The sequence below is a fragment of the Rhinatrema bivittatum genome, chromosome 1, assembly GCF_901001135.1.
Source record: "Rhinatrema bivittatum chromosome 1, aRhiBiv1.1, whole genome shotgun sequence".
NCBI classification, from domain to species: domain Eukaryota; kingdom Metazoa; phylum Chordata; class Amphibia; order Gymnophiona; family Rhinatrematidae; genus Rhinatrema; species Rhinatrema bivittatum.
In genome coordinates, this window is record NC_042615.1 from 409428937 (window position 1) to 409455079 (window position 26143).

The 26143-nt window shown below is 47.4% G+C and overlaps 1 protein-coding gene across 1 annotated transcript in view; it reads right to left on the minus strand.

The window, feature by feature from the left end:
* DNAH6 (dynein axonemal heavy chain 6) overlaps positions 1 to 26143 on the minus strand; it is a 3261518-nt gene that overhangs the window by 2658315 nt on the left and 577060 nt on the right.

Below are 26143 nucleotides of genomic sequence, written 5' to 3' on the forward strand. Positions count from 1 at the left end.
AGACTTGCATCGAGAAGTTTAAGCTGCTGATAAAATGTCTAACTTGTTGATAGGCAAAGTGGTCCAGGTTTGTAAGCTTATAGGCTGCTTGTAGTTCAGGAAACGTTAATGGTCGACCCGTAGCCACCTCGAACAGTTGGTAGACATAGGTGAGTCCCGCTGTTCGCCATCTGTGGAACGGGCCTTTGTAGTATCCAGGTTCAAAAGTTGGGTTACCTACTATCTGTAATAAGGGGGTCATGCGAGATGTTAGGTGATGTTTGGTGCAAAGCATAATCCAGGCTTTCCGGCAGGTGCGTAATAGTAAATAGTTTTTGAGATGGTTTGGGAGCCTGGTGAATGGTAAATGCAATAGTGGATTTAAAGCTGTAACACTGTACCACTCCAAAAGGTGGGCGTAAGGAACAAACTTTGATGTGGAGTATAGCCAATCAGATACATAACGCAGAGTGCACGCTAAGTTGTAAAGTAGCAGATCCGGGCACCCCATACCGCCCGCATCCACCGGAGCCATCAGTACTGCCATAGGTAGTCGTGCTTTTTTGCTCCGCCACAGAAAGAGACGTAGTGCCTTCAGAAATGTTTTGTAATCCTTTTTGGTAAGCCACAAAGGGGCCATTTGCAGAATGTAAAGCCACTTAGGGAGTAATATCATTTTGACCAGTTGAATCCGTCCAAAGAGCGATAGAGGCAGGGATGCCCATTGATGTAACTTTGTGATGGTTTGGTCTAAGAGTGGTTGAATATTTGCCTGATATAAGAGGTTAATATGAATGGGTATGCGAATTCCTAAGTACTTGAGTTCCTTAGCTACCCAACGCAGGGGAAAGTCCCCAGTCCATATGTTGCGTACAGAACCCGTGACGTCGATGACCTCCGATTTATCCAGGTTGATTTTTAGACCTGCGAATTGACCGTACTGGTGCTGCAATCGTAGCACTTCAGGCAGTGAGGTAGCGGGTTGGGTAACAAAAACCAAGATGTCATCCGCGAAGGCCGCTATCTTGAAGACCTGCCGGGGCCCCCCAAAACCTTGGATGGTCGAAGTTTGGTCCAATTTACGCAGCAAGGGGTCGATGGCTAGGATATAAAGTAAAGGGGACAATGGACATCCTTGTCGCACCCCACGCCCCAGGCGAACATCGTTAGATAAAAAACCGTTGGCCAGTATGCGGGAAGTGGGAGCACAGTACAGCAGTTGAAGGTATTGCAGAAAATTCCCGCAAATTCCAAAGCGTTGAAGGGTGGAAAAAAGATATGACCAGGCTACCCTGTCAAATGCCTTTTCAGAGTCAAATCCTATAGCTAGAGCAGGGATTTGTTGAGATTGGCATATTTCCATGGCTGCCACCAGCTTTAGAATGTTGGCATGCGGGGACCTGCCTTTTACGAACCCCACCTGGTGATGTGATATTAAAAAGGGCAATAGAACGTTCAGGCGGTCTGTTAAGACCTTCGCTAGGAGCTTTAGGTCGCAGTTTAGTAACGATATTGGGCGATAGGACGAGGGTTGCAGAGAGTCTTTGCCAGGTTTTGGTAACACTGTGATGTGAGCTGTGTTAAAAGATGGAGGAAAATGGCCCTCTGCGAGACCAGCTGTGTAAAAGTTGGTAAGGGGGACAGCTAAGTGGCGGTGGAGTATTTTATAGAAATCATAGGGCAGGCCGTCAGGTCCCGGAGACTTCCCAGCCTGAGTGGAAGATATAGCCTGAGAGACCTCGTAAGTTTGGATCGGTCTGTTGAGAAAATCCTGTTGAGGGCCATTGAGGTGTGGCAGTGTCAGATTATGAAAGAAATCTTTCTCCTCTGCGTCCCCCGTCCCATGGTCTGGGGTGTAGAGATGTTCATAAAACGTGCGAAATGATTCGCAAATCTCCCGTGGATCAGTGGTGATGGTCCCAGCAGTGGTATGCATGCTAGTAATGAACGTTTTTTTCCTGGCAGCTCGGACTAGGTTCGCCATCAATTTACCTGATTTGTTTCCAAATCGAAATAGGTTCTGGTCTCCTTTCTGAAGGAAAGCTTGGGCTCTCATATGTAGGAGTGCATTCAGGCTGCCAAGGATACTGTAGTATGCTTTTCTACGCTGAATGGATGGTGACATATTTAGGTCATGTTTGCTTTTGGCAAGCATTTGCTCATGATGCAGTATGTTCTTGTTTAGTTGTTTATTTCGCTGATGGACATAGGCGATGATGTCTCCTCTTAATACCGCCTTTCCTGCTTCCCAAAGAAGTTGGGGATCGGACATGTGTTGTTGGTTGTTATTCATATAATCCGTCCACTTAAGCTGTAGATAGTCCTTAAATTTAAGATCGTCCTTAAGATAACTCGGGAATCTCCAAATGCGGTCCCCTTGTAAAATATAGGGAGAGGATAAACAAAGCGATATCGGAGCATGATCCGAAATCACCTGCGTTTCAATGGATGCCTTCTGTATCCGGAAAAAGAGAGTTTGTGAGATGAGAATGTAATCAATCCTGGATAGTGACAGGTGAGAACGTGAAACATGGGTATAATCTAATTCGCCGGGATGTAGAACACGCCAGACGTCCAGAAGTCGAAGTTGATGACAGAGAAAAGCGATGCCTTTCCTATTCGTAGTGGATGGTCTTTGGTGCGGGGGGCTCCTGTCGATGGAGGCATCATGTACACAATTGAAGTCGCCTAAAAGAATAAGTTGCCCCTGAGCATGTGTATGGAGTAAATTACAAATGGATGTAAAAAAGGAGTGCGAATACTCGTTGGGAGCGTAGACGTTACAGAACGTGACCAACAAGTTATTCCAGTGGCCAACCAGCAGGATGAAGCGACCCTCTGGATCCGCTATATTGGTAACGATTTGGAAATTCGCCGTTTTATTGATCAAAATTGCAACGCCCGCCTTTCTGTTGACTGCAGCTGAGAAAAAACAAGATCCGACCCAGTCTCTTTGCAGTTTTTGGCTTTCGGTTGTAGTGAGATGAGTTTCTTGTAGTCCGGCAATGTCAGTATGGAGACGCTTGAGATGGTCCAGCACTTTTCGACGCTTGATGGGCGAGCCCAACCCATTGACGTTCCAAGATATCAAGTTAGGCATAAGACCAGTTAGACACTTGCTGATACAGTTGTGAACATGCCCAAATGACGGCGGAGATGAGGACCCCCAGCCTGGCCCCCCCTCCAGTCAGATAGGGTTGGATTCTCTTCTGGGCGTGTACCTTCCGTCTGTGATGTTGTTGCAGAACAGCTGGTTGCAGTAGGTGGTAATACTGTTGGGTGTAAGAATTAGTGACTACCGAAAAGGAACTAGGTCTACTGAAAACAACCCTCCCCTCCCCCCTATACCTTTCCCCACCCCGTGGACTGTGATCCTGTATAGCAAAAAGCCTCAATCTTGGAGGCATGGAGGTCATTTGATTAGTGTACGAGTGCTGTGGCTCTATTTCGTGAGTCGTTGGTCCTTAGAAGACGAAATTTAAAGTTTAAGTGAGTTCAGAATGCTATGCGACAATTGATAGAAATTAGTAAAAGTACTGACTGGAGATCCAGAACATTTTAGGTGAAGTCCAAGCCAAAAATAGAGTAACAACATGGGGGCTCAGTCCACCCCCTCCCCCTCTGGGTGCGTGTAGTCCAACCTCTCTCGGTAGCCATCCATGATGGCAGCAAAAACATCAGGGAGACATAAACAATTCCGTGCCCCGATCAGTTTAGCTCTGGCCTGTTATGTCTGAAAGAGGAGTGACGGATTTCAAAAAAGCAGCCGCAGTATCGGGTGTTTGGAAAAGCTGTTGTGTATCATTGTGCCAGATCCTGAGCTTCGCTGGGTATTGGAGGGCAAATTTGATTTTTCGCTGAAAGAGCTGAGAGCATATGGGGGAGAAACCCTTGCGCAAGTCTGACACTCGTGCAGAATAATCCTGGAAAATCCGGATGTGATGTTTCCCATAGGAAACAGAAGACTTGCGCCGGTATGCTTTCCAGATTTCATTCTTATGGGTAAAGCTGAGAAACTTTGCTATGACTAGCCGTGGTCTGTCGATGTTTGTCTTTTTTGCCCCTAAACGGTGAGCCCTTTCAATTTTAAGGGACTCTTTGAACTGTGGCAGATCTAATGCCTCCGGGAGCCACTGTTCTAAAAGTTCTCCGAGGGCAGAGTCCTCCAGATCTTCAGGGAACCCCAGAAAGCGCAGGTTGGTTCTTCTCTCCCTATTTTCTAAGTCATCTACTTTGTCTAGGAGCTGGGTTATTAATTTCCCCTGATTGTCAGCTTTAGTTTCAGCTCTGAGTGCGTCATCTTCTAGGACTGAAATTCTGCCCTCAGCCTGTTCCAGCCGTGGGGAAAATTCAGCGATTGCAGCTTGCACCTCTCCTATCTGAGCCTTTACCCCTGCAAGTTTTTCATCCAATGCTGCTTTAATAACCTGTTCGATAGCAGGCAGCGTGAGCCCTGCCGGTGCTGGATCCCCAGCTATTTCGCCGACGGCGGCGGCCATTTTGGCTTCAGAGCCCCGCGTTTTTTCTTTGTCTTTTTTAGTAGTTCTAGAGGCCATCGGGGGCGGCGTTTTATTCATATATTTTGCGATGGACATATGAACTCACTGTGTCTCCGTTTGGTTGAATTTTAGAGCCGGATTCGCTGGTTTATATCGCGCTGAGGGAGTCAGGCACTCGGAGCTCAGGGTTTCCCGTCCTCCCCGGCTCACCACATCACGTGACCTCGGGGGTGTCTTTTAAAATCCACTGAGTACCGGCCCAGCTTCTGCATGTATTTCCCGGCTTTGGCATGTGCAGGGCTTTTAAAATTCACTTAATAACCAGCTGTTAATCAATTCTACAACTGCAGCCTATAAGACAGTTTCCAAATGTATGTATGAATTAAAGCTTCGGCTTCTAACATTTCATATTCGCATCTTAGCCATATATTCAGGTAGTCCCAACATCTGCTTTTTAAATAGGCAAGAACAGTGCTATGAATGCTTAAGAACATAAGAAAATGCCATACTGGGTCAGACCAAGGGTCCATCAAGCCCAGCATCCTGTTTCCAACAGTGGCCAATCCAGGCCATAAGAACCTGGCAAGTACCCAAAAACTAAGTCTATTCCATGTTACCATTGCTAATGGCAGTGACTATTCTCTAAGTGAACTTTATAGCAGGTAATGGACTTCTCCTCCAAGAACTTATCCAATCCTTTTTTAAACACAGCTATACTAACTGCACTAACCACATCCTCTGGCAACAAATTCCAGAGTTTAATTGTGTGTTGAGTAAAAAAGAACTTTCTCCGATTAGTTTTAAATGTGCCCCATGCTAACCTCATGGAGTGTCCCCTAGTCTTTCTACTATCCGAAAGAGTAAATAACCGATTCACATCTACCCATTCTAGACCTCTCATAATTTTAAACATCTCTATCATATCTCCCCTCAGCTGTCTCTTCTCCAGGCTGAAAAGTCCTAACCTCTTTAGTCTTTCCTGATAGGGGAGCTGTTCCATTCCCTTTATCATTTTGGTAGCCCTTCTCTGTACCTTCTCCATCGCAATTATATCTTTTTTGAGATGCGGCGACCAGAAATGTACACAGTATTCAAGGTGCGGTCTCACCATGGAGCGATACAGAGGCATTATATTTTCCGTTTTATTCACCATTCCCTTTCTAATAATTCCCAACATTCTGTTTGCTTTTTTGACTGCCACAGCACACTGAACCGACGATTTCAATGTGTTATCCACTATGACACCTAGATCTCTTTCTTGGGTTGTAGCACCTAATATGGAACCCAACATTGTGTAATTATAGCATGGGTTATTTTTCCCTATATGCATCACCTTGCACTTATCCACATTAAATTTCATCTGACATTTGGTTGCCCAATTTTCCAGTCTCACAAGGTCTTCCTGCAATTTATCACAATCTGCTTGTGATTTAACTACTCTGAACAATTTTGTGTCATCTGCAAATTTGATTATCTCACTCGTCGTATTTCTTTCCAGATCATTTATAAATATATTGAACAGTAAGGGTCCCAATACAGATCCCTGAGGCACTCCACTGTCCACTCCCTTCCACTGAGAAAATTGTCCATGTAATCCTACTCTCTGTTTCCTGTCTTTTAGCCAGTTTGCAATCCACAAAAGGACATCGCCACCTATCCCATGACTTTTTACTTTTCAAAGAAGCCTCTCATGAGGAACTTTGTCAAATGCCTTCTGAAAATCCAAGTACACTACATCTACAGGTTCACCTTTATCCACATGTTTATTAACTCCTTCAAAAAAGTGAAGCAGATTTGTGAGGCAAGACTTGCCCTGGGTAAAGCCAGTTTGTCAATCAGGCCTACCACATCTTCTAGGTTCACCGTGATTTGATTCAGTCCATCTGAATCATTACCCATGAAAACCTTCTCCATTACGGGTACCTCCCCAACATCCTCTTCAGTAAACACCGAAGCAAAGAAATCATTTAATCTTTCCGCGATGGCCTTATCTTTTCTAAGTGCCCCTTTAACCTCTCGATCATCTAACGGTCCAACTGACTCCCTCACAGGCTTTCTGCTTCGGATATATTTTAAAAAGTTTTTACTGTGAGTTTTTGCCTCTACAGCCAACTTCTTTTCAAATTCTCTCTTAGCCTGTCTTATCAATGTCTTACATTTAACTTGCCAATGTTTATGCTTTATCCTATTTTCTTCTGCTGGATCCTTCTTCCAATTTTTGAATGAAGATCTTTTGGCTAAAATAGCTTCTTTCACCTCCCCTTTTAACCATGCCGGGTAATCGTTTTGCCTTCTTTCCACCTTTCTTAATGTGTGGAATACATCTAGACTATGCTTCTAGAATGGTATTTTTTAACAATGACCACACCTCTTGGACATTTTTTACCTTTGTAGCAGCTCCTTTCAGTTTTTTTCTAACAATTTTTCTCATTTTATCAAAGTTTCCCTTTTGAAAGTTTAGCACGAGAGCCTTGGATTTGCACACTGTTCCTCTTCCAGTCATTAAATCAAATTTGATCATATTATGATCACTATTGCCAAGCGGCCCCACCACCGTTACCTCTCTCACCAAGTCCTGTGCTCCACTGAGAATTAGATCTAAAATTGCTCCCTCTCTCGTCGGTTCCTGAACCAATTGCTCCATAAAGCTATAATTTATTCCATCCAGGAACGTTATCTCTCTAGCGTGTCCCGATGATACATTTACCCAGTCAATATTGGGGTAATTGAAGTCTCCCATTATTACTGCACTACCAATTTGGTTAGCTTCCCTAATTTCTCTTAGCACTTCCCTGTCCGTCTCACCATCTTGACCAGGTGGACGGTAGTATACCCCTATCACTATAGTCTTCCCCGACACACAAGGGATTTCTACCCATCAAGATTCAATTTTGTATTTAGTCTCATGCAGGATGTTTATCCTGTTGGACTCTATGCCATCCCGGACATAAAGCGCCACACCTCCTCCCGGGTGCTCCTCTTTGACATTGCGATATAATTTGTACCCCGGTATAGCACTGTCCCATTGGTTATCCTCTTTCTACCATGTCTCTGAGATGCCAATTAAGTCTATGTCATCATTCACTGCTATACATTCTAATTCTCCCATCTTACTTCTTAGACTTCTGGCATTAGCATACAAACATTTCAAAGTTTGTTTTTTGTTTGTATTTTCATTCTGCTTTTTAATTGATAGGGATAAGTTAGAATTTTTTAGCTCAGGTGAGTTTTTAGTTACAGGCACTTGGACTACTTTTCTAATTATTGGAACCTCACTGTCGGGATGCCCTAATTCTAATGCATCATTAGTATCCTTTGAAGACTCCTCACTCCGAGCCATGCGCTGCTGAGCGACTGTTGGCTTTCCCCTTTGTCTTGTTTAAAAGCTGGTCTATCTCCTTTTTAAAGGTTAGCGCCAGCAGTCTGGTTCCACCCTGGTTAAGGTGGAGCCCATCCCTTCGGAAGAGACTCTCCCTTCCCCAAAAGGTTCCCCAGTTCCTAACAAAACTGAATCCCTCTTCCTTGCTCCATCGTCTCATCCACGCATTGAGACTCTGGAGCTCTGCCTGCCTCTGGTGACCTGTACGTGGAACAGGGAGCATTTCAGAGAATGCTACCCTGGAGGTTCTGGATTTAAGCTTTCTACCTAAGAGCCTAAATTTGGCTTCCAGAATCTCCCTCCCACATTTTCCTATGTCGTTGGTGCCCACATGTACCACGACAGCCGGCTCCTCCCCAGCAATGTCTAAAATCCTATCTAGGTGACGCGTGAGGTCCGCCACCTTCGCACCAGGTAGGCATGTTACCAGGCAATCCTCACGCCCACCAGCCACCCAGCTATCTACATTCCTAATAATCGAATCACCAACTATGACGGCCAACCTAACCCTTCCCTCCCGGGCAGTAGGCCTTGGGGAGATATCCTCAGTGCGAAAGGACAATGCATCACCTGGAAAGCAGGTCCGTGCTACAGGATCCTTTCCTGCTGCACCTGGTTGGTGCTCTCCCATCATGAGACCTTCTTCCTCCAAGGCAGCACCAGGGCTGCCAGTCTGAAGTTGGGACTTAACTACTATGTCCCTGAAGGTCTCATCTATATACCTCTCTGTCTGCCTCAGCTCCTCCAGGTCTGCCACTCTAGCCTCCAGAGATCGGACTCATTCTCTGAGAGCCAGGAGCTCTTTGCACGCATGCACATGTAAAACTTCTCACCGGTGGGTAAAAAATCATACATGTGACACTCTATGCAAAAGACTGGGAAGCCCCCCTCGTGCTGCTGGACTGCTGCCTTCATCTCAGTTTTGATCAGTTCCTAGTTAAGTTTTAGGTTGCTATGGGGTAAGAATGTGTCTAACGTCCTTTAAATGTATTAGTGAATTCACTATGTGTCTGGTAGTAGCCTCCAGATGTCCAGAACGTCCAGATGTGGTATATGGATGTTCACCAACACCGCCACTTCCACTGAAGCTATCAATGACGTCCCCAGCAGCTCAATCTACTGCTGATGAAATCCATAATTTGTGGACTCAGACGAAAGACATGCTAATTAAAGTGATCATGCTAAGAAGTTTTATGATGCTCACCATTCTCAAGCACCTGTCTTCAAACCTGGTGACAAAGTCTGGTTATCCACCAAACATCTCAGACTAAAATTACCCTTCACTCGATTCCAGCTTCTGTGTCACCTTCCGGGAGAAATCGCTGTGTGAGTAACTTTACCAATGAGGCTCCATACCAGAACTCTGTGTATGATCCACTGTACTCACTATCACAGTTTTCTCCACTACAGCACATCCATAGAGGGAATCGCTGTTCCAGTATCCTGAGGAACCCTACCCCAGCCGGGCTTCATCTCTACTCTCTACACTCTGGTGGCTTCTCAAATCTTTCTAATAAAAGATATAACTCTGTGTTGTGTGTCCCAAAGCTGAGCCTGACCTGTGGCCCCTCACAGGACTTCCCCCCATGGGCGTGGTCAGCTGCCACAGTGTCCAAGGGTCCACCCAAAATCTTACAAACAATAACAGCATGGGATCTTCTTAGTGTTTGGGTAATTGCCAGGTTCTTGTGGCCTGGTTTGGCCTCTGTTGGAAACAGGATGCTGGGCTTGATGGACCCTTGGTCTGACCCAGCATGGCAATTTCTTATGTTCTTATGATGACTCTGACGACGAGAACTCAGATGATGAGCTGCTGGAGCTAGACCCTGAATGGGCCTTTCGCCTGCGTTTATTCTTTTGCTTGCCCCCTTTCCTAGTTCTCTCGCACTATCTGCATCAGATTTTTTGCACACGAACCCTGATGCTTCACCTGCAATTACGCAATCGGACTCACCTAGGCCGACTCCAGAGTCGAGAGATGGTGCAGACATCGCACTTGAGCACTCAGCACTCAGGGTTGCCTCATTCGAGCGATGCATGTTCTAAGCTTGGGGGAACGGCACCATGTGTTTGGTTGGCCAAGTGTGGTCTTCACACCTAAGTAATTCAGAATCGTTGTAGGATAGTGCTGAGCCCAAGATTGCATGGGGGGCCAGTTTAAACCATTGAGGATGGGCTAAATGCTGGTTCCAGCCATGTGGCATTCCATCCTAAGGGTAACGGCTGCGAAGTTAAGGCCGCGGCACTAGATTTTATTTTATTTATTTATTTATTTAATGAGTTTTATATACCGTCATTCGGAAACGTCAAAATAACGCCATCATAACGGTTTACAAAATAGGTTATAGGGAAATGGGGGGTTAACAAGGGTTGTAAAGTACAAACTGTTATTAGGCTTAGGAGGTAACATAAGTAATGATTAAGTTCAGTTTATGAGTTCTTTCTTATTTACGAAAAGTATAGATGTGATGAATTTCAATTAGTCATGAGGTTGTATTGGAGGGCAGTGATGTTTAGATGATCCTGCAGGCGCCGGCAATTGAGAGAACTGATCCCAGCTGTGAGGGCTGTGTGTGCCGGGTGTCATCAATCTGCGCAGGACTATAACATCTCGCGAGAAGCGGTGCTTAGTCGCCGCCGGCGCATCGCCTAAGCCGCGCGCGCCGAAGGGGCGCGCGCGGCTTAGACCGGCTTTGACCGTCTTTGGCTGTTTTGGCTGCTGGGTTCTTTTAAGTTGGATATATGGGGCGGAAAAGGAAGGCTCGAGCTTATACATCTTCTCCGGTCACCCCTATAATCGGGCCGATGGACACTCTTCTAAATAGACTCAACAGGCCATTAGAGGACGTGGATAGAGACTCTTTTGAAGTCTCATTGAGTCCTGGCCTTGGACCTGCACCCTCCCAACCCCCTGGACCAGCAACCGTGGAAGGGTCCACAGGAAGTGAGACTGCAAACGTAAGTAGAGCTGAAACCCCTTCCGAAGTGGAGGGAGCAGAAGCTCTACATCATTTGTCTTCTTTACATCAGGAAGGTGAAAGTGGGAATACATCTCCACTTCAAGTAAGCATCCAAGCTGTAAAGTTGGATGCATCCAAAGTTACGTTAGGGGATCTTTGGAGGATGTTATTGAGACTTGATAACAATGTTACCCAGATGAACTCCTCTCTTTCAAAGATGGTTAATAACAATAAGGTATCAATCGCTGATCAGGGAAAAAAATTATTGGATATAGATGAGAGAGTGAATAACTTGTTAACAAATGTCCAAAGTATACAGAGTGTAGAAACGATACGAGTAGCTGATAATGTAATGCTGCATAATGATGTTGAAAATCTGGAAAATAGGATGCGGATTAAGAACTTGAGATTTGTTAATTTTCTATATACAAGGCTATTATCGCCGTATGAAATGTTTATTAAATATCTTAAAGAAAATTTAACCTGTAGAAATGAGGATATACCTCTTATATCTAAGATTTATTATTTCCCATTTAAGGTTGATATGACAGGGGGACGGGAGGATATACAGTCCCCTGGAATATCAACTTTCCTGGAAGAATCCTTAGATACAACCAAGTTTTTAACTCTTTTTTAAAAGTTTTTAGGTTTTCTTGAATTCTTAGCTTAGTCGGGAGGGAGTTCCAAAGTTTTGGGCTACCAAGGGAGATTGCTCTATTTTGGGTAGAGGTGAGTTGATTTGAGTGCATTGGTGGTGTTTTTAGGAGTCCTTTATTTGCTGACCTCAGGTTTCTACTTGGGGTATGTAGGTGTATGTAGGGGCTTAGCCAATTTTTTTGTTCTTCATATATAATTTTATGTAGGATGGAAAGGACCTTGTATTCAATCCTGTATTATATTGGTAGCCAATGAAGTGAAATAAGGGTTGGGGTGATGTGGTCATGCTTTAGGGGGACCATCCCTGCTAGGGCACGGCCCATCAATTGGCTGTCTGTTTGTCTCGGCTGGAGGCGCAATGACGGATGTTTCAACAATGGAATTTGGATGAGGGCATGCAACGGGCATGTTGTGGACACCAGAGGGGTATGGTATCTCGTGCAGCACGGGCACTGAAGTCTCGAGGGAGGTCAGGGGCAGGATCAAGCCCTCTGCCTCTCTAACAAGGTGGTCATCGGTGGCCACTGGTTGCACTTGCTTGGGTGCCCTTGTGCATTTCAATCTTTTTGGGGTCCCTCCCGTGGCTCGTCGGTGCCCCCATGTCTCTGTCTCAGGCATGTTGGAGTCGGTTGCTGCGGACATGCCCCAAAACTAACTTTAGTGTGTTTAATCTGCTTTAAAATTCGGTCCTTTTTTTTTTTTTGTTACCCTCGCAGCCCTATAGCACTCCAAGTACAAGTACCTGCACACACCAAAATTAAATTGCCGTATGAAGGAAAGAAAATTGAAGCCTAATAAATGCCCCCATGCAAAATTGATGCCTGCTGGCCTCAGTATTTCCCAAACCCCAGAGGACTTAGAATCTAATAGGGTCATTTTCCAACTCGCGAAATATGTCTAATCACATGCGAAAAGCACCATAACGTATGGTGCAATCCTAATTTTTAAAAGGGGAGGGATTGGGGAGGAGTCAGGGGTGGGGATTTTGTAAAAGTAGGCTGGCTTTGCAAAGTGCAAAGCCATAACACATATTGCACAGTTTTAATGCCAAAAATAACTACACCTTTTTCATTAGCGTTAAGCTGTGCAATGCCATGCGATATGCCCATAACGCAATTTGCGATTTTTTCACAAATTCCATTTTGGGCATTTTTAGGCTGGGGAAGTGAAAGGGTCAGTGAATGCGTGCCGGCCGTTTCAATTGGGCCAGTGATGTCATCAAAGTGCGCCCGTCCCTGGCCAATGACATCATCACGTGGTCACCCGACATCCGGGGGGGGGGGTGTTTGAGCATGCGGCATGCGTCACCCTTCTCCTCCCCTCCATACATAGCAATTTGAGCCGGGGAGGGGGGAGGAGGCAAGGGAGCCTAGTGTGGCCCGGCCTCGGCATCCAAGGCGGGGCCATCACGCATGTCGGTTCGTGGACCTGGCACATATATTATGTAACTTTTCCCACACCAACTAAAACAATCCACTGCCCTATAAGACAATCTATAGCTTACATAAAAAACCTGCATAAGGAAAAGTTGTTAACAAGCAATGTGACAAGGCAATAGCTAAAACCACAAGAATGCTGGTCTGCAAAGAGAGAGGAATAACCAGTAAGAAAAAGGAGGTGATAATGCCATTCTATAGGCCCTTGGTGAGGTCTCACCTGGAATACTGTGTTCAGTTTTGGAGCCAATATCTCAAAAAGGATAGAAACAGGGTAGAGGTGGTCCAGAGAAGAGCGACCAAAATGGTGTGGGGTCTGTATCAGAAGACTTATAAGGAAAGGCTGAAGGTTCGGATTAAGTATACCCTAGAAGAGAGTAGGTGCAATGGAGATATGACACAGACCTTCAGATACTTAAAGGTTTTAATGATACACGAACTTTAAACCTTTTCCGTTGGAAAGAAAACAAGAGAACTAGGAGTCACAAATTAAAACTCCAGGGGGAACAACTCAGAACCAACAACACAAAATATTTCTTCACGGAAAGGGTGCTTGATGCCTGGAATTCACTTTCAGAGGAGGTGGTGAAGACGAAAACAAAGAATTCAAAGGGGCATGGGTAAAAACTGTGGATCTCTAAAGGCTAGAGGATGGAAATGAGAAAAGTATGTAGGGGAATAAATTACTGGTGTGGCAGTTAATACGCTTAGCAGAAGGCTTGGGCATTACTACCGTTAACCAATATGCCTTGATGCTTTTAATGCAACTACAACATTGCTCCTCGCTTACACAGCAGGGAGAAAAAGAGGAATTGGATTCCGACTGCAACTGAGGACCCCGACTTACACGGGCTTGGATACTGGTATGCAGATATAAGGGGATAAGCACAGGACTACTTCTACAACCGAGTCCCAAAGGAAATGAAGAAAGCATACATGGGGTTCACTTGCTAGTATGGTAGTTCCTACCCTTAGCAGAAGACATGGAGATTACTAACCTTACCCAATAAACTTTGAGCTTTTACTACAACATTGCTGCCTGCCTTAACGGCAAAGGAAAAAGGGGAATTAGAGTCAGGCAACAACTGAGAGGGCCCTGACTTCTATAGTCTGTGATACTGATATGCATACATAACTGAAAAAGCATAGGACTGCTTCTATGGCCAAGTCCAGAAGCAAAGCATGACAAGCAGCACCATCTCAATTTTCAAGAAAACTCATAACCCAGTAAAAATGTTGCTAGCTGCAATTTTGTATGGGTTATCATGAGGCTTGGGGCTAAATGCATGGAGTGGCAGTTGCTAATTTAAGAAGCTTGCTGGGCAGACTAGGTGAACCATTTGTTCCTTTTCATCCGACATTACTATGTTACAATCTACCTTATAAATGGGCTCTGATTGACGGCCCGCAAATGCGCAGTAGAGAGCAGCTCTACCGCGCGCGGAAGGGAGAGCACGTCGGTCACAGCAGAGCTACAATATGGCGCTGGGAGGAGCAGGAGTGGCGGAGATATCGGGAGGAGCAGCGGCAGTATTGAAGCGTTGGGTGGACCAGCATATGGTGCTGGGAGGAAATGCAGCGGCGTGGAGGAGCAGCAGAGGCGCGCACAAGTGAGGGATCCCCAGAGACCTCCTGTCTCCGTGTCTGCGCCATCCAGCAAGAGCGGGGCCGCACTGAAGAGAACAAGAGAGAGAGAAGGAAGGGGTTGTGGATGAGGTGAGAGGGGAAGAAAAGGGAAGATGAGTGGGGATGGAAGAAAAAGGGATGTGAGTAAATGGGAAGGATAAGAAGTTGTGGAGAACCGAAAAAGAGGGAGTGGAGGAGGGCTGAGGGAGAGGAAAGGGGTTGTAGATGAGCTGAGAGGGGATGGGAGGGGATGAGAGTGAGGGAGGGGATGAGCGTGAGGGATGGGAATGAGAGAGGGTGGGGAGTGACTGAAGGAAGGGGAGGGAGTGGGACGGAGAATGAGGGGGGAGGTGAGAATGAGGGAAGGAATGTTTCAGTGAGAGGGGAGACAGGCAGTGGGAGAAAGAGGGTAAGACTGAGGGAATGGAGTTTGAGTGGGGGCAGGGGAGGGAAGGGGGAGGGAAGGGGGGTGACTGACCGAGGTGAATGAGCGAGGGGAAGGGGGAGTGAGGGAGAAGTGTAAAAGGGTGCAATGTCTGAAAATGGACCGAAAATTTTTTTTTAATGTAGCCCATTGTTACGGGCTTACGGCTTGTGTTATATGTTAAAAATAGAAGAAAGTAATTTAGAAGAAACAAAACTTAGAAATCTACTCAGCTTCACAAGTAACAAGCATTTAGGTGCCTTCCCCTAGCCAGGAGGTTCTATAGAGATTTGTACTCCATATTCTAAACATTTCAAAAAATCTCTAAAAACACACATTTCAAATTGCATTCAAAACTCCACTTACTAAATAACATAATCTTACCTCTCCCTTTTCTCAAATTTCATGGCACTCTATTATACATTAATATTGTTTGAGTTATATTAATAATTTTTATTTTTAATAGTTTTTTTTCTATTTATTTCTTTTTGTAATTTTGTGCTTCATTTTAATTTTATGCTTTTATGAATTTAGTCTTTTTTCTTTAATTCATTTATGTAAACCGTTTTGATTAAACATTGTTTGTAAAAGCGGTATACAAACACTTTTAAATAAATAAATAAATACTGCTTACACTGGTCTATATTTGAAAAAATCTTTTCTGCTGGCCTAATTATTTTTGCTGATTTTACCCAAATGAAAGGTGCGGATTCCAAATATGAAGTAAAAAAATATGCAATACGTCAAATTTTTTCACAAATGAGAAATGTTTGATTAAAGATTATAAAGTCGAATATCAAGGGTAATAAGAAGTTCTGAAGAAGCGATAGCACGCAATATATTTGTTTCATGCAAAAAACGAGTCTATCGTCTAAGAGAGCAATAGTTGTGTAAATTTTAATTGTTAGGGAGAAATTTTCTCTGGAACAGTTATGATCAGGGTTGTCACGCTGTAAACACCAGCAGTAGTCTGCCATCATGTTTGTCTTCCATCTGCCTTGATATCTATGTTCGATGGTCTTCATGTCTTGGTGGAAGTATTCTCCTTGTTCTTCACTCATAGCTCCAAGATTTGAGGGGAAGTAGTTCAGGTGGCTATCAAGGAAATGCAATTTGACACTCATGTTTGCTCCCAGTCTTTGGAAAGCAATCAACAAAGTTTGAACTAAAAGGTTATAATTTTCGGCCCTGAAGTTGCCAAGAAAGTCTGTAATCACATCAGAAAAAGCAAACCAAGCATCCTTTTCTATGATTTTCATGGTATTGAGAAATTCTCTGTCTTTGATTAGAAGCCTAATTTGCGGGCCATCAAATATGCCAGCTTTCAACTTCTCATGTGAAAGAGCAGGAAATTTGGTACACAGGTACTTGAATCACTCACCATCTTGATCCAAAGCCCCAATGAAACTTTTCATGAGTCCCAATTTTATATGTAATGGAGGAAGCAACACTTTCTGAGGATTAACAAGTGGTTCATTCTTAATGTTGAGATTACTTACCTGGTAATCTTCTTTTCCTTAGTGTAGACAGATGGACTCAGAACCAATGGGATAGTATCCGCGTGCTAGCAGTTGGAAACGGATCTGACGTCAGCACGGGGTATATAGCCCCACAGGAAGCGCAGCGATTCAGTAATCTTCCTTGCAAAAGCTGTTATGGATGTGTGTACTGACGCTCATTGAAAAGTGAAAAGCGAAAACAGGATTCCCTTGACCGATTGACAGTAGCTGGAGACCGCCAGCATTCACAACCGGAAAGCGCTGATACAGGTAGAGTGTACGCTCTTATGTAAACAGATGACACGGCTTACCTGGAACCGGTGAAAACACATGTACACAGGCAGCTGGGCGGGATGCTGAGTCCATCTGTCTACACTAAGGAAAAGAAGATTACCAGGTAAGTAATCTCAACACTTCCTGGCATGTAGCCAGATGGACTCAGAACCAATGGGATGTACAAAAGCTTTACTCCCCGCCGGGGCGGGAGGCTGCCTGAGGACCATGTAGTACCGCCCTTGCAAAAGCCGAGTCCTCCCTGGCCTGGACATCCAGACGGTAGAACCTGGAAAAGGTATGAAGGGAGGACCACGTCGCTGCTTTACAGATGTCCGTCGGCGACAGCATCCCGGATTCAGCCCAAGATGCTGCTTGCGCTCTGGTAGAATGAGCCTTAACCTGTAGAGGCGGAGCCTTCCCAGCCTCCACGTAAGCTGCTCTGACAACTTCTTTAATCCAGCGGGCAATGGTGGGCCGAGAGGCCGCTTCACCTTGCTTCTTCCCGCTGTGTAGGACGAACAGGTGGTCCGTCTTTCGCAGGTCTTGGGTCACATCCAGATACCTGGGCAGCAATCTACCGATGTCGAGATGGCGTATTAAATGGCCTTCTTCAGATTTCTGCAAACCTACCGTGGTAGGCAAGGATATAGTTTGGTTAAGATGAAACTGTGAAACCACTTTAGGGAGAAAGGAGGGAACCGTCCGAAGATGGATAGCCTCCGGAGTGATTCGTAGAAAGGGATCACGGCAGGACAGTGCTTGTAGCTCAGAGATGCGTCGTGCGGAGCACACCGCCAGCAAGAACACCAACTTCAAGGTGAGAGACCGGAGAGATAAGCCCCGAAGGGGTCGGAAGGTGGATCCCGTGAGGAAATCCAAAACAACATTAAGGTTCCATAAGGGCACAGGCCACTTTAGTGGCGGACGAATATGCTTGACCCCTTGCAGGAAACGAGAAACATCTGGATGCTTGGCGATGGTCTTGCCATCCCTTCTGGGACCATAGCAAGACAGTGCCGCAACCTGAACTTGATGGAGCTGAGGGAGAGACCCTTCTGAAGCCCATCCTGCAGGAAATCCAATACGATAGGTATGGTGGTGGCATGTGGATTGGTGCCATGAGTGTCGCACCATGCTTCAAATACTCTCCAGATCCGTACGTAGGTGAGGGATGTGGAAAACTTGCGAGCTCGGAGGAGTGTATCAATCACGGGCCCCGAGTAACCTCTCTTCTTCAGTCTAGCCCTCTCAAGGGCCAGACCGTAAGAGAGAATTGAGCTGGATCCTCGTGGAGGATGGGACCTTGACGTAGAAGGTCCCGGAGAGGAGGCAGAGGAAGAGGCTCCCCTGCCAGTAGTCGTCTCATGTCCGCGTACCAGGGTCTCCTTGGCCAGTCTGGTGCCATTAGAAGAACTAGGCCCCGGTGCGTCTGAATCTTGTGGATGATGGCGCCCAGCAGAGGCCACGGAGGAAACGCGTACAGTAGAGACCCTGGAGGCCATGGCTGAACCAGGGCATCGATTCCGTGTGAGAACGGGTCGCGCCTGCGGCTGAAGTAGCTGGGGACTTGAGCATTGGACTTGTCCGCCAGTAAATCCATGGCCGGAATCCCCCAGTGATCGACAATCATCTGGAAAGCTGTGGGGGACAGCTGCCACTCTCCTGGATTTAGGCGTTCCCTGCTGAGGAAGTCTGCTGTGGTATTGTCCTTCCCGGCAATGTGTATGGCGGAGACGTCCTGCAGATTCGCTTCTGCCCAAACCATCAGTGGGGCGATCTCCAGAGAGACTTGTCGGCTTCTGGTTCCGCCCTGCCGGTTGATGTAGGCCACAGTGGTGGCGTTGTCGGACATCACTCTGACAGCTCTGTGCTGCAGTCGGTGAGCGAACCGCAGGCATGCCAATCGGACTGCCCGGGCCTCCAGGCGATTGATGTTCCACGTGGACTCCTCTCTGTTCCACCGCCCTTGCGCGGTGAGTTCTTCGCAATGTGCACCCCAGCCGCTCAGGCTGGCATCCGTGGTGAGCAAGGTCCACGTGGGCGAGGACATCTTCGACCCCCTGCTCAGGTGGTTGGACTGCAACCACCACCGCAGCTGGGTCCGAACGCTGGCCGGTAGAGGAAGGCGCTTGGAATAGTCCCGTCGACGGGGGCTCCAGCGAGAGAGCAGGGAATGCTGTAGAGGTCTCATATGGGCCCGCGCCCAAGGCATCACCTCCAGGGTGGAGGCCATGAGACCCAGAACCTGCAGATAATCCCAGGCTATGGGCCGACTGGCACCCATCAGATACTGGATACGCTGTCTAAGTTTCAACTGTCTCTTGGTCGTAAGACTGACCGTGTCCGCCCGAGTGTCAAACTGCACTCCCAGATACTCTATTGACTGGGAAGGCTGTAGGCAGTTCTTGCTGAGGTTGATTACCCAGCCCAAGCTTTCCAGAAGGGCGATCACTCTGCCGGTTGTCCGCAGGCTCTCCTCTCGAGATTTTGCCCTGATCAGCCAGTCGTCTAGGTAGGGATGGACCAGAATCCCTTCCCGCCTGAGTGCCGCTGCCACCACTACTACCACTTTGGTGAAAGTCCGTGGGGACGTGGCCAACCCGAAGGGTAGAGCCCGAAACTGGAAGTGGCGGCCCAGAACCTTGAAGCGCAGGTAGCGCTGATGATCCGGATGGATCGGAATATGAAGATATGCTTTTGACAGGTCTAATGCCGTGAGGAATTCTCTGGGCTGGACTGCGGCTTTGACGGAGCGCAGAGTTTCCATGCGAAACCTTGGTACCCGTAAGTAGCGATTGACTGACTTGAGGTCCAGCACAGGCCGAAAAGTGCCCCCTTTCTTGGGTACCATGAAATAAATGGAATAGTGTCCAGAATTCACTTCCCAGGCAGGTACCGGGAGGATGGCGGTCAAGGACAGGAGCCTCGCCAGGGTAGCTTCCAATGCTGCCTTCTTGTGCATGGGACATGAAGATTCCACAAACTTGTCCGGGGGAAGACGATGAAAGTCCAGATAATATCCTTCCTGGATAACGGCGAGGACCCACCAGTCCGACGTAATCTCGACCCATCTGGGGTAGAAGAGGGTCAACCTGCCCCCTATGGCTTCGTTCCCCAGATGAATCGGCAAATTCTCATGGCGGGGCGCGACCGGGGCCCGAGCCCGGGCCAGCCCCACGCTTGCGCTGCTTGGCCCGAAAGGACTGATTCCTGGCCGGAGGACGAGTCGCCTGATAGCGCCCTCTATACGGAACAAAGCGCTGGGAACTCCTGCCCCTGTAGGGCCGTGGAAAGGAGCGCTGCCCCCTCCTGGATCGATCTTCCGGAAGTCTAGGCACAGGAGAGGCACCCCAGGTAGTGGCTAGCTTATCAAGGTCACTGCCAAACAGAAACGAACCCTGAAAGGGTAACCTGGTGAGACGGGACTTCGAAGGCGTATCAGCTGACCACGGCCGGATCCAGATCTGCCTCCTGGTGGCTACAGAGGATGAAATCCCCTTAGCTGTAGTGCGAACCAAATCCGAGGCGGCATCGGTGAGGAAGGAAAGAGCGGACTCCATGTCAGCCGCTGGAGCGTTGTTCCTGACCTGAGACAAGCAGGCACGTGTCACCACCGTGCAGCAGGCCGCAATCCGCAAAGAAAGAGCTGCCACCTCAAAAGTTTGTTTCAGAATGGTGTCCATTCGTCTGTCATGGGGCTCCCTGAGGGCCGTCCCCCCTTCCACTGGAATAGTAGTGCGCTTGACCACAGCGCTAATTAAGGCGTCCACCTGAGAACATGCCAGCAGGTCGTGGAGAGCCGGTGCCAATGGGTACATGCCTTTCAGGGTCCGGCCCCCTTTGAAGGAAGCCGCCGGCGCCGCCCATTCCAAATCTATGAGTTGCTGAGCTGCCTGCAAGAAAGGAAAATGGCGAGCTGTAGGACGAAGACCTTCCAGCAGGGGGTTCTGCAAAGAAGGTACCGAAGCACTGGGACCAGTGATATCCAACTTCGCCAGACACTGATTCACGAGGTCCGAGAGGTCCTCCTTAGGGAAGAACCGCCTCATGGTTCTATATGGCTCAATCCCCGGGGGGTGGTCCCCCTCATCCGGGAGGTCGGACTCGTCCGGCGAAACCTCCTGGTCCGATTGATCCGGACTGTCCAGTGGCGGGAGGTCCCGCTCCCGATAAGGCTGAGAGGGTCCAGGCACAGGATCCCTAGGCGCTGCCACCGTAACGGCGGCCGCAGCCGGCGCCACAGATGCAGCCAGCGCAGGAACCGCAGCAACAGCAGGAACCACCGGAGCAGCAGGGACAGTAGGGCCGGGATGGGAAGCCGTCTGCATCTGGACGAAGACATGAATCCCCTTAAAGAGAACCACCCAGGAAATGGAAGCAGCCTCTAATCGTCGGGGTACAAGCTCCCCCGGGATTCCCGAATGGTCAAGACTGCCCCCCAAATCCGGGGTAGCCCCAGGTGAACTGTCAAGAAACTGCGGCTGAGACTGGTCCTGGCTGGAGGGTCCCCCTGCGGCCTCACATTGGGCACATAGTGAGTCTGGCTCAGTACTGCGTGTGGCTCTAAGGTGGCATACAGAGCAGAGGCCAAGGGCTGAAATGCCTGAGACAAGCGGCTGCGCCGCTGACGATGCGGCTGCGTGCTGATCCATACCAAATAGAACAAGCGCGCAATAATATGCGGCAGTAATAGGCGCGTAATACACCAGGCGCACAATAAGAATAAAATGCGGCAGCAATAGGCGCTTAATACAACAGGCGCACAATAGTAATAATACACGGCAGCAATAGGCGCTTAATACAACAGGCGCACAAGAACAATATGCGGCAGCAATAGGCGCTTAACACAACAAGCGCACAATAGTAATAATACGCGGCAGCAATAGGCGCTTAATACAACAAGCGTACAATAATAATATGCGGCAGCAATAGGCGCTCAATACAACAGGCGCACAATAGTAATAATATGCGGCAGCAATAGGCGCTTAATACAACAGGCGCACAATAGCAATAATATGCTTAATGGCATTCAATAGGCAAGCAGCACGTAAGCAGTTAGCAATATACGCTTAACGGTAGGCAATAGGCCAGTGATGGCTAACCTATGACACGTGTGTCAGAGGTGACACGCCGAGCCGTTTTGGCTGACACGCGCAGCGTTTCGAGGACTATCAGGAATTTTTTTTTTTTTTATCGGCTGCGCCGAGCCTTTTCTTTTTCAGCTGCGCCGAGCCTTTAAATGTGTTTTTTAGTTTCCCCCTACCCTCCACCAATGCCCCCGGGCGCAGGGAGGCTCATGCGTCGCAGCGATGAGGCTCAAGACAACGCGCTGATGCTCCTCCTTCCTGCCTGTGCGGCCCCGGAAGTAAACGTTGCCGCAGCCGCGTGGGCAGGAAGGAGGAAGCGAATCAGCGCGTGCAGAAGAGGAGGAGCCGCCGCGGGTCGCTGCGAATCCCAAGTCGCAGCGACCCAAGAAGAGGAAGAGGCCCGGTAGCAGGGCTGCCGCGGCCGAGAAGATCAGGGCCGCTGCAGAGCCCATCCTGCGGCGACCCGCAAAGAGGAGGCCCAGAGGTGAGAGAGAGGCTGAGGGCCCGTAGAGTGCGTGTATGAGGTGAGTTGAGAGAGAGGACCTGAATGTTTGCAGAGACAGCATGTGAAAGCGTGTGTGTGTGTGAGAGAGAGAGAGAGAGAGAGAGAGAGCATGTGCCAGTGAGAGCCTGTGTATATGAATGAGCATGTGCCAGTGAGAGCCTGTGTGTATGAATGATTGTATGAGAGAGAGCATGTGCCAGTGAGAGCCTGTGTGTATGAATGATTGTATGAGAGAGCATGTGCCAGTGAGAGCCTGTGTGTATGAATGATTGTATGAGAGAGAGCATGTGCCAGTGAGAGCCTGTGTATATGAATGATTGTATGAGAGAGAGCATGTGCCAGTGAGAGCCTGTGTATATGAATGATTGTATGAGAGAGAGCATGTGCCAGTGAGAGCCTGTGTATATGAATGATTGTATGAGAGAGAGCATGTGCCAGTGAGAGCCTGTGTGTATGAATGATTGTATGAGAGAGAGCATGTGCCAGTGAGAGCCTGTGTGTATGAATGATTGTATGAGAGAGCATGTGCCAGTGAGAACCTGTGTGTATGAATGATTGTATGAGAGAGAGCATGTGCCAGTGAGAGCCTGTGTATATGAATGATTGTATGAGAGAGAGCATGTGCCAGTGAGAGCCTGTGTGTGTGAGAAAGAGAAATGCATGTGAGAATGAGAACCTGACTGTGTGTTTGAGGGAAGAAGATGGAGAAAAAAGAAACAGAAAAAAAGACAATATAAAAGGAATTGGCAAAAAAATAAGAAAGGGAAGGTGAAAAAAAAGCCTGTGACCAACCAATTAGAAAACTAAGATCAGACAGCAAAGGCAAAAAAAAAAAAAAAAAAGTACTTTTTAGTGATTGGCACATGTACTCTTTGGGAATGTGCAAGAATAGCACTTTCTCAACGGATCTCACAATGTACGAGATCAGCATGGAGAAAGTGGAAGCCCACGGGGCCTGCACAGAGGAGGCAGCAGAATGGACTTCAGTGTCAGTAGCAGCAATCGGCACCTCCGCAATAGCCACGCGGCATCAGTGACAGTGGCAGCAGAGGAATGAGAGAGGTTCTGAGGTTGCTGGCAAAAGAAAGAGAGGGGGGGTCTACCTTTAGTGTGTGAATGTGTATGAATGGGACTCTGCCTGGGGGTGTATGTGTGTGAATGCATGGGTGCCTGCCTGGGGGTCTGTGTGTGTGAGAATGAATGTGTGCATACCTGGGAGATGGGGAGGGAGTGTTGTGAACATGAATGGGAGCCAATAAAAGAAACCGACTGACAGATGAAGTTTGTAACGCTTGCTTGGACTTGAAGTGTACGAAATACCAACCTTCAATTGAAGATTTAGCCAATGAAATTCAGCAACAAAAAAGTCACTAAGCAGGTAAGGTAAAGAATTATTTGTTTTTGCTTTATTAATAAATACAGTATATATATTAAAATTATAACTTTGTTGATTAGAGCTACAAATATCACAAAATTATGGATTTTTCTAGAAGTGACACACCACCCGAGTTATGCTCGGTTTTTTTATGAATTTTGACACACTGAGCTCAAAAGGTTGGCCATCACTGCAATAGGCAATCAGCAGTAAGCCGTGTAGCAATATACGCTCTATGGCATGCAATAGGCTTTCAATAATATGCGGCAAATACTCACAGTGGCAGCCAATATGCGAAAACAATACAATATACGCACAAGGAGGAAGAAAGCCGCGCCTATTACGGGCGCGGAATACCTGAATAGGGCCACAAAATGGCGTCCTCCACGGCTTGCCACCCCGCCGATCCTCTAGACTTCGGAGACCTGGGCGAAGATGTGTACGCCTTACCCGATCTTCGGCGCTTCTAGGCTGGAACACAGGCGGTCTCCGGCTGCGGGGGGAAAGGGCCGATACCTTTCACCGCCGCGAGTGGAGGAACTGCACCCACTACCTCGTCCACGCCGGGACCGAGGGCCTCGGAGCCACACCCGAGTCTCCCCCGGGAGGCTGTGTCCCTGCCGCAGTTCGGCCGGACCGAGGACTTTCCCACTGGGGGGGCCACGGTAAGCGCCCCGGGAAGCTCAACTGGGGGGACGGACAGAAACGGCCCCTGAGGAGCGCGGGGCTCGATAGTCGTTTGTAGAGAAGAAAAGTAGAATCTAGAATGAGAAAAAGAGAAAATTAAAGTAGGCTTGGAAAGCACGCTGAACCAGCGTGTAGGCACTCCAAACTGCTTTGGAGACGGAAATTACTGAATCGCTGCGCTTCCTGTGGGGCTATATACCCCGTGCTGACGTCAGATCCGTCTCCAACTGCTAGCACGTGGATACTATCCCATTGGTTCTGAGTCCATCTGGCTACACGCCAGGAAATATTCTTTTCATCGATCTTAAATTTCTCTCTAGAGGGCCATTCTTTCCTTGGACATGTTCTGCCTTTCTCGGCTATCCCAAAGGCACAAGAAGCAAGGAAATTTTGTGTAACCATTTTGTTGTCCTAGAAGCTTCGATCACCACATAAAATCCAGCAATGATCATTATATTTGAATTTTTGGAGAATGGTTCTCATGGATTCATAAGTTTCTTTTATATTTACCGAGTGAGCAATAGGAATGGAAGCTTATTTATTGCCATTGTGAAGCAACACACACTTTAGACTTCTTTTTGAACTGTCAATAAAAAGCCTCCATTCGTCAGCTACATAACTATCATATCCCATTGACTCAATAAGTCCTTTGACGTCCATGCAGTATACAAGCTCCTTGTCCATATGGAAATATTTCAGAAGATCTTTCTCTCTGTTACAATACATAAATGTGGTACCAGGAGCCAACAAGTTCTTTTCCTTTAGCCTTGAACCCAGTAACTCTGCTGATGACTTCGGCAGATCAAGATCTTGTACTAGGTCATTCAATTCAGCTTGAGTGAATGGCTAGCACAGTCTGGCATCAACTTCTGAGGCCACGAAATCTTCGTCGGAATCTTTGGAAAAATTGGAATGACAGAATTCATAGTTGTCGGAACTTTCTAAAGTACTGAAGATAGGTACAGGGGCTTCGTCGCAGTGAGCAACCAGTCTTATAGCTGAGGGGAGAGTTGGGTACTGGATGGAAGATTTTGTCTTTATGTTCATGCCTGTAATAATTACAATAAGGAAGTAGCAGTCATCAACATGGTTTTGGGGCTCTCGCCTCACCATTGGAACTCCGAAGCTGAGACTTTTTCTCTGACCTTTAGTCCACTGTCTCAGGTTTTCAACACATGTCCTGCACACTTTATGTGATGCCCAAGGTTTGTCCTGGTCACCCAGTTTAACCATAAAATATGCATGATAAGCTTTTCATACAAAGTCAGATATATTTGTCCTTTGTTTGCGTGTTGTATATATCAGGATCATTCTGGCATTCTGAAAAATGCAACAAAACCAGATTTAACAGAGTTAAAATTGCTGCGACTTCTAAGCCACTTGAATGACTGAATGCTGCTGTCGGTTTTCACGCTGCTTATATAGCAATAAAATTCTGATGGCAGCAGTTTTAAATTGTTTAATACAGCGGTTCTCAACCGGTGTGTCGCGACACCCTAGTGTGTCGCCAAGCACCGGCAGGGGTGTCGCGTGGCTCCGGGTCCCTCCCGCTGCTCTTTCTTCCCTGCTGCCGTTGCCGCCGGGCTATAAGAAAATTATTCCTTACCTGCTAATTTTCGTTCCTGTAGTACTTAGGATCAGTCCAGACAGTGGGTTATGTCCCCCGTCCAGCAGATGGAGTCAGAGCAAACTTCGGAGGGTGCTGACATATAAGCAGGTGCACCCTCCAGGGATCCTCAGTATCGAGAATATCA